We start from the raw sequence: 8,103 nt of genomic DNA on the forward strand, positions 1-8,103 counted from the left end.
CTTCAAGTGTGTCCACCTCACCCCACATCTTAGTGTTATCATCAAACTTGGACAACGTGCTTTCCACCCCCTTGTCCAAGTCACTGATGAAGATGTTAAACAGTGCAGGCCCAAGGACCGAGCCCTGGGGGATCCCACAGCTCACATCTCATCAGGTTGAGTATGACTTGTCCACCACCACTACGCCCCATCAGCCAATTTTTTTACCCATCCAACTGTGTAGGCATTAATGCCACAGTTGCTTAATTTATTGATGAGAATGGGGTGAGAGACAGCGTCAAAGGCCTTCGTAAAGTCTAGAAAGACTATGTCCATGGTGACACCGTTATCCAAGGATTTAGTTACTTGGTCATAAAAGGCAATCAGCTTGGTCAGGCAGGACCTGCCTTTGATGAACCCATGCTGATTGCTCCTGAGCATGATCTCCCCTGCCGGCCCCCCACAGATGTGCTCCTTGATGATTCTCTCGAAGATCTTCCCGAGGTGAGGCTTATGACCTATAGTTACTTGGGTCCTCCTTCCTCCCTTTCTTAAAGATGGGGACATTAGCTAGTTTCCAATCCTTCAGCACCTGGCCAGATGACCACGAATGCTCATACAGCTGGGCCAAGGGCTCTGCGATGACCCCTGCCAGCTCCCTCAACACCCTTGGGTAAAGGGCATCTGGATCTGCAGATTTAAAAATGTCCAGCCCTTCCAGAAGATCCCTAACTACCACTGTGCTGACCCAAGGCCTGACAGAGCTATCCCTGAGATTGTCCCTACCTCTGGTAGGAGGGATGTCCTGGTCTCTGTTCAAGAAAACAGAGGCAAAGAAACCATTAAAAATACCAGCTCTCTCATCTGGTGTAGCCACAAGATTACCATTTGAATCTTGCAGGGGCCCTACATTGCCTGGTGCCCTCTTTTTGCTCCCACTGTACTTGAACAAGGACTTTTTGTTGTCCTTAATCCTAGATGCTAGCCTGAGTCCCATCTCTGCCTTGGCCTTCTTAATAGCTCTGCTACACTCACAGGCCGAGGAGGAGTACTCCTCCTTGGTGATAGCCCCTCTCTTCGTCTGGTTGTACGCCCCCCTTTTAGTCCTCAAGCATTGCTAAATGCCCTTGCTGAGCCAAGGGGGATTCTGAGCAGTCTTATCCCCCTTGCTTTTCTCAGGGACTGTTACCTTTTGGGCCTGGAGGATCATCCCCTTAAGGTATGACCATCCCTCATGGACTCCCATCTCCTCTACCTTCTGGGCCCTCAGTGCCTCCTCCCCCACTGATCTCCAAAGTTCATTGAAGTTGGCCCTTCTGAAGTCAAGGGTTTTAGTCTTGCTGTAAGCCCTTGACACCCTGCACTGGATAGTGAATTCCAGCAGGTGATGATCGCTAGTGTTATAGGTCGAGCAGCACCAATGACTCTGCCTCCTCCTCCAGGGGAGCCAGGGCTGCATGCCTGTTCCCAAGGGGTGTCTGGGGAGCAGGCACAGCAGTTGTACAAGTTACCCTGGCCTTGACAGGAACCTGCTGCCATCGATTAGTTCGACGTTTTGCACGCAGGGTCTCTCCAGTGGATTCCTGTCCCTGTAGAGAACGGAAATACAGATCAATTTCATCCTCCGCCGCCCAGATCCCCCGCAGCATGCTCATCTTGGCCTGGAGCTCTGCCACCTGCCCCTCCAGAGCCTGAAGATGCTCAGAAGAGGGGCAGGCAGGGGAATCACCAGACCTTGGTCCCACCCCCGGGGACCCCATCCAGCTGCTCCCACAGCTCAGGGGCACAGCAATTGCATAACTATATATATGCTCTTTCTAAAGAAGATTTATTTTAATATATTAATACTGAAAACTGCCTCCTGTATGCTGAATGGATCTTAGCAGGAAGTATCTTTTATATTTATTTTTATATCCCACATGTAGCTATATCTTTTGACAAATTTTAATGATCAAAACTGTAAGAAATATATTCAGAAGCAGAAATAAAGACATCATGTATACAATTACGTTAACGCTCAATAGTAACTGGGCAAGAGCTATTTATTTTTTTAAAAACAAACTGAGACCTGATGAAGAATGTTTTGTACTTGAAAGCTTGCCTAACTTTATCCCAACTACATAGTTGGTCCAATAAAAGATATCACCCTAAGAAATTCTTGCCTCTTGCATTATTAAATAAAACCCCTTCTGAACATAGGAATAAGTTTGTAGCTTAAATTATGACAATGAAGGTATAGTCACTGGCAACACCATAATGTATTTTGTAATATGGCCACTTATACATGTTGCAGGTAGCATATGTGGGCCATAATATGAAACAGACCCTATTTATGTGATGGATATAGTGCATATATACTGGGCGTTTTTTAAAAAATAAAAAACATTGGCAAATGTGAGAAAAATTTTTTTTTACAAAGTGAAATTTTTGCTGTTCATTTTAAGTTTCAGATGCTTTTTATCTTCTATTAAATAGGAAAACCCCATGTGGAAGTTTGGAAAATTAAGTACCTCCAAAACAAGAGAAAAAGAGGATAGGCAAAACTTGTTCATCCTAAAAGTATTCAGTGAAGGATTAGGATGCATTTTCAAATACAAATTCAAGGGATTACTAGTTTTCACAAGCTTACTTGGAACACAAAGATGTCTGTAATGTGTGTGTAGCAGGACACTAAGGTGCCTGCTACTTTTGGAACAGTAATGAAGGAGCCTAGGTGCAGGTTGCTAGGGCAACCGTAGGGAGCCAGTGGCACACCTGCTAGTGGTCAGCTGACCAGAAGGGGGAGGGCCTGGTTCCTATATAAGAGCTCTGCTTGAGTGAAAAAAAGAGAAGAGGCGTGAATGCATGAGCAGCTTGATATGGCTGAGGGATGGAGCACCCTTGGGGTGGTTTGAGTGATGTTTTAGCTGAGGGGTGGGAATTTATGTTATAGCCCAGGGGCTTGTGTTTTGTTTGCTGTTTAATACCAGTGGCTTGGGCAAGGCTATAAGGGAATGGAGGAGGCCTTATAGGGTGCAATGCTGGGGGGGTGCCGACCCAAGCATTAGGGAAGGCGCAATGTAATACTGAAGGATGTCTATTACATTAGTGAGGCTTGGGGTGTGGTAAAGGGGTTGCTGGAGCCACACATAAGGCTGGGGTGCACAGAAGCACCCATTCCAGAAGCAGGGCCAGTGTACAGGAGGAAAAGTGTCCAGGGAGATGAAGAGGCAGCCTCCCTATTATATAAATGTGACATCAAAGATGTGGCAGGTAAGAATTGAGGGTGCTTTGTAGACTACCTGGACATGGTAAAGGGTGTCAGGGGAGATCACTGTGACCCCTGGGATGCCCTCCTGTTACAGTGTGCACTGATGTTGCACAGAAGGAGAAAAGGAAAAAAAAAAAAAGTGGAAAGGAACACATTCTCAATGCACGTCACAAAATCATAGAATCACAGAAGTAGGGTCGGAAGGGACCTTGCAGATCTTCAAGTCTGACCCCCCCCCACTTGGGCAGGAGAAAAACTGGACTCAAATGAGTCAAGGCAGGTAGGCATCAAGCCTCTTCTTAAAGACTCCCCAGGGTAGGAGCCAGCACCACTTCCTTTGGAAGTTGGTTCCAGATTCTAGCCGCTTTAACTGTGAAGTAGTTCTTGCGGATGTCTAATCTAAACCTATTCTCCAGTAATTTGTGTCCATTATTCCTTGTCATGCCAGGGGGCACTAGGGGAAACAGTGTCTCCCCCAAACCCTTCTGCTCCCCCCTAGTGAGTTTATAGACAGTCACCAGGTCACTGTTGAGACTTTCCTTTCTTTAGTTGAGAAGGAAAACAGGAAGTCTGGCCCTAGGTATGGCCCCTGGTAGATGTTCAGTTAAAGGCATGATGGGAACTGATCCCAGCAATTGTGCTTCCTGCTATGCTGTACATGCATGGCAGGGGACCCAACTGTGGTATTGGTTATCAGATTCAAAGTACACCATGCTGCTGGTTGTCACCTGGAAGTTCCAGGGGTGGCTGTGATGCTCCCCTAAAGTCACCTACAAGGCAGTGGGAGCCAAGGCTTTCTGAGGCCCTAGCCACGCTTTTCCCTGTAGCGGGCCATGTGTGGCATTTCATTGAGGCTGCCTTACCACAGACAACCCCACTACACCAATAAACTCCAGTAGGGTGCAGTTTTAGGTCTTACCCAGGAACAGTCTTCAGGGTTACCTCATCTTGCTTGCCCCTCTCTGGGCTCCTCCTACATGTCCAATGCCCCTCCTGGACTGCTAACCATTTGACCACCCCTGGCCCTGGATCCATCTCCTATCTAAGTCCTACATCTCTGGCCCCCAGCTCACTCAGTCCCATCATTGGCCCAGGATGCATGCCCCTTGATCCCTTCCTCCCTTGGCTGTGCCCTCCAGGGACCTTCAGTCTTTCCTAGGCCTCAAGGGCAGTTGAGAACTCCAGGCCCCCTTGACTGGCAGTATCCACAGTGTAGATCAGTGTTCACCCTTCAGCCCCTCCTGGGCCTTGGCCCCACACAGGCTAGTTGAAGGGGCTGACAGCTGGAGAACTGACTCTGGGAATTTCAAGTGGGTCCCCTCTCTTCAACCCCTCCATGGGTCACTCTCTCTGTGGGTTCAGTCCCCCATAAGTTTTGCTACACAATCCCCTTCTGCCCTGGACCCAGCCAGACTCTTCACTAGGCCCCTGTACTTTGCTCCACTTGCTAGGTTCACCCAGGTCTTTCAGACACTTGGCCTGGTCTCTGGGGTCACCTGGCTCCTCAATAGGCCCACCAACTATCAGCCCCTCTCCCAGGACTCACCTGGTAGCTTGCCCTCTCACTAGGCCCCAAGCATTCAGCCCCCTTCATTGGGCTCTGGACCCCCCACACTGGGTCCCCAGGAACCTCTTCCATCCCCTTAGCTCCTATTCAAACCTCCAGATGTCTTTTTCCTTGCCAAAGTTCAGGAGCTCCAACCTTCCTGCTGAGCAAGTGGCCTATACCAGCTTTCAGGGTCTGGGCTTATATCCTGTCTACACCCAGTGCTCCTCCAACCAAGCAACTCCCTTACCATCAGGTGACTCTCTTGCTTAGGCCTGGCCACACCTGCCTGCCCTCTGGGTCAGCTGACTCTACAATTAGCCCTGAGCCCACCTGTTCCTGCCTGAGCCCTTAAAGTGACAGGCACATCAAGTGCTCTGCCACACTTGTGCATGTGGAGCCCAGGATTGTGGCAAGTAGCAAGGTGCGTGCCTGGTGCACTCCCAAGGAGGGGAGTGCCAGTCAGCTGACTGGTGCTCCAACTTCGGGAGTGCACCAGAGTTGAGGGCTCCAATGCCAGCCTTGGGAGCACAGGTTGGGTGATTGGCTTGGCCCCATGTTCAGTTTATGGCATGATGGGAATCAGCCACAAAATGTGTACTGAGGGGCATGTCCACGGGGGACCACAGGCTGTATTTTGGACTTGGCCCCTAGACAGCAAGAAATAATCTGGATAATGTTCATGTTTATGATAATTATCCAGCACTAATCAGGAGTTCACAGGATGCTGCTTGGGTCACCATTTCATTACAAGTAAAAATCACTTGAATTCATCCCAGCAAAAGATTAAAAAATAATATTATTTTATAATAATGTGCAATTTAATTCAAGTATTATTTGGAACACATCGTTCTATATTAGCATTTAAAAGTGTATTCTTTTTCAAAGGTAAGTTTTCTTTTGGAGATGTGTCCTGCCTCCTGAGGGAAGTGATGAAAGACAGCATAAAGTAGGAGTGTCACACTTATCAGTCCCTACAGGCCAGATAAATAGTGTGGGGCTGGTCTGCAGGCTAGATGAGTGGTGTGGGGCTAGTCTGGACCCACAGACCAGCCTTGTGTGCCTGATCCAGTATGTGGGGCCAGTCCAGCCTGGGGGCCACATGCAGTATGCAGCTCAGACTAGTCCTGTGTGTATGTGGTGTTTGGGGCTGGTCTGAGACCCACCAGTAGCACTTTAGGTCAGATGACAGGGCTGTGCAGGGAGGGTCTGTCCCATAGGCTGTATCTTTGACACCCCTGTGATAAAACAATAAGGAAAAAATGGTACAACTGCATGCAGGGTAGAGGGTTATGATGTTTATATGGTACTGTTACATATAAGTGACTAATTTGGACTTATAGTTTATTCAGTATTTTGTCAAGATAGATTTTAAAATGCAGTTGAAATACCCATTGATATTTATAGAATTTTTATTTTAATGTGCATGAAATTAAAAATACAACATATTTAGTAATTATTTTGTAAATTTTGCATATGTATTTTTTAATCTCTTAAAATATACATTAATATATATTGTGTTTATACCTTGTATTTGGATATTTATCCAAACAGGTCAAACATTGTTTTTATTTATTTGCATATTTTAAAGTCTGATTTTTACATCTCTGAATTTAAGAACAATGGCTGCATCCAGATGAGCTTGGATGTTTGGTTCCCCAGGGACAAGTAGTAGTGGCACACCCTGAGCTGCTCCTACTTGTCCCTGGGGAACGCCCATGCCTGTGCTTGTCCCTGGCGAATGCCCATGGCATGTGGTGTTACCCTGGGTGGGATACGAGAGGTTGAGGCCAGCACTGGGCTGGTCCCAGCAGCCTTACCTGGGGTCCTGGGGTTGCAGCAGGGGTGATTCTGCTGTGCAGAGCCTGGCTGGCAGCCACAGTGAGGCTCTAGGTGGCCCAGCTGCACTTTTGAGTGGGGCATATTGCCTGTGAGTGCGCTGCTCCACCTCTTCTTTTTTCCTGTACTTTTTTTTGACCTCTAGATAGCCTGCATTTAGATGGGTATCCAAGGATCAAAAAAACCTCTCAGAAAAAAAAAGCAGAGCAGCATACACACAGGCAGCATTCCCTTCCAGTGCGGAGAATACCTAAATGTGCAGTATGTGGCACTGCAGATGTTTTGCAGCACCACATACAGCATGGCTGTGCTCATCTGGACATGGCCATTGAGTGCAAGTGGAAGTGAACTCTGAAACGGAGACCCACCAGTCTCTGAAATTTGCCTATTAAAAAGAGGACATGCTCTGAACCACCCTCAGCCATCTTCCCCAAGGCATCTGCTTGATGCTGCTACTGATACATGCCCTTTCCAGTCCTTGTAACATCAGCAGTATCCTTGCCTTTGTCTCTGCTTGCTTAAATGTTGCTCAGACTCTGCTTATAATGGTTATCATTGTAAATACAAAGGGTAAAGAAGGACAAGAGTACTGGCAGTGGAATGTGATAGTGAAGTTACTGGCAGTAAGTCTGCTGCCGATATTATGTATGGTTACATTGCACTCAAGGTGAGACTACAACAGCAATGCAGAGATGTGGCCAGGTGTCTTGGGCACAGAGCCAGTAAGGACTTTTGGTTGCTGCCATGATTATGATTATAATTGTATGGCTGCTAACTACAGCTGTTTTTTTTTCCCCACCCTCTCCCCCTACAGTTTGGCACCTGGGATGGTTGCCATATTTGCCATGCCCTAATTATGTCACTGATTGACACTGCCCAAATGTTCAGCTGGGGTCTGGGAAGACTTGCAGCCCATGTTACTATGGCTACATGGTTTTTGGTGCCTAGGCTACCTAGACATAACTGAGCTAGCTGTATGCTATATAAGCTGCAGCCACACTTTTGACTGAAGTATAGACATACTGAGAGAGATAAGGCTGTGTAACTGTTGGCAATAGGAAGTGGACATTGGCAGCAAAATATGGCTATTGGTAGTAAGATGAAGCTCTGTGCCAACTGGCAATGAGACGTTATTGTGGCTCTTGGCAGTGAGATGAAACTTTTGGCAGTAAGATGAGGCTCTGTGCCTACTGGCAAAGAAAAGTGACTTCTAACAATGAGATGTGACTTGCTGCTGGCAGTGAGATGTGGCTATTGTGGCATCTACAAGCTGAATGGAGGGGACTGAATTTGTAGCAACACATCTCATTGCTGATGCTTCCATGCTCAAACTGATGGAATCTAATAGATACATCATCCCACCTTGCTCTTGACCGTGCCAAGTTCACTTGTTCTTTCCTGGTTACTCTCCCCTGTGCTCTGTTTGTTACTTGTCAAGAAGAAATGAAAGATTTAAAAACAAATTCAGCTCCATTCCCTTTTGATGGAG

The sequence above is a fragment of the Crocodylus porosus genome, unplaced genomic scaffold, assembly GCF_001723895.1.
Source record: "Crocodylus porosus isolate Cpor-Errol unplaced genomic scaffold, CroPor_comp1, whole genome shotgun sequence".
NCBI classification, from domain to species: Eukaryota; Metazoa; Chordata; order Crocodylia; family Crocodylidae; genus Crocodylus; species Crocodylus porosus.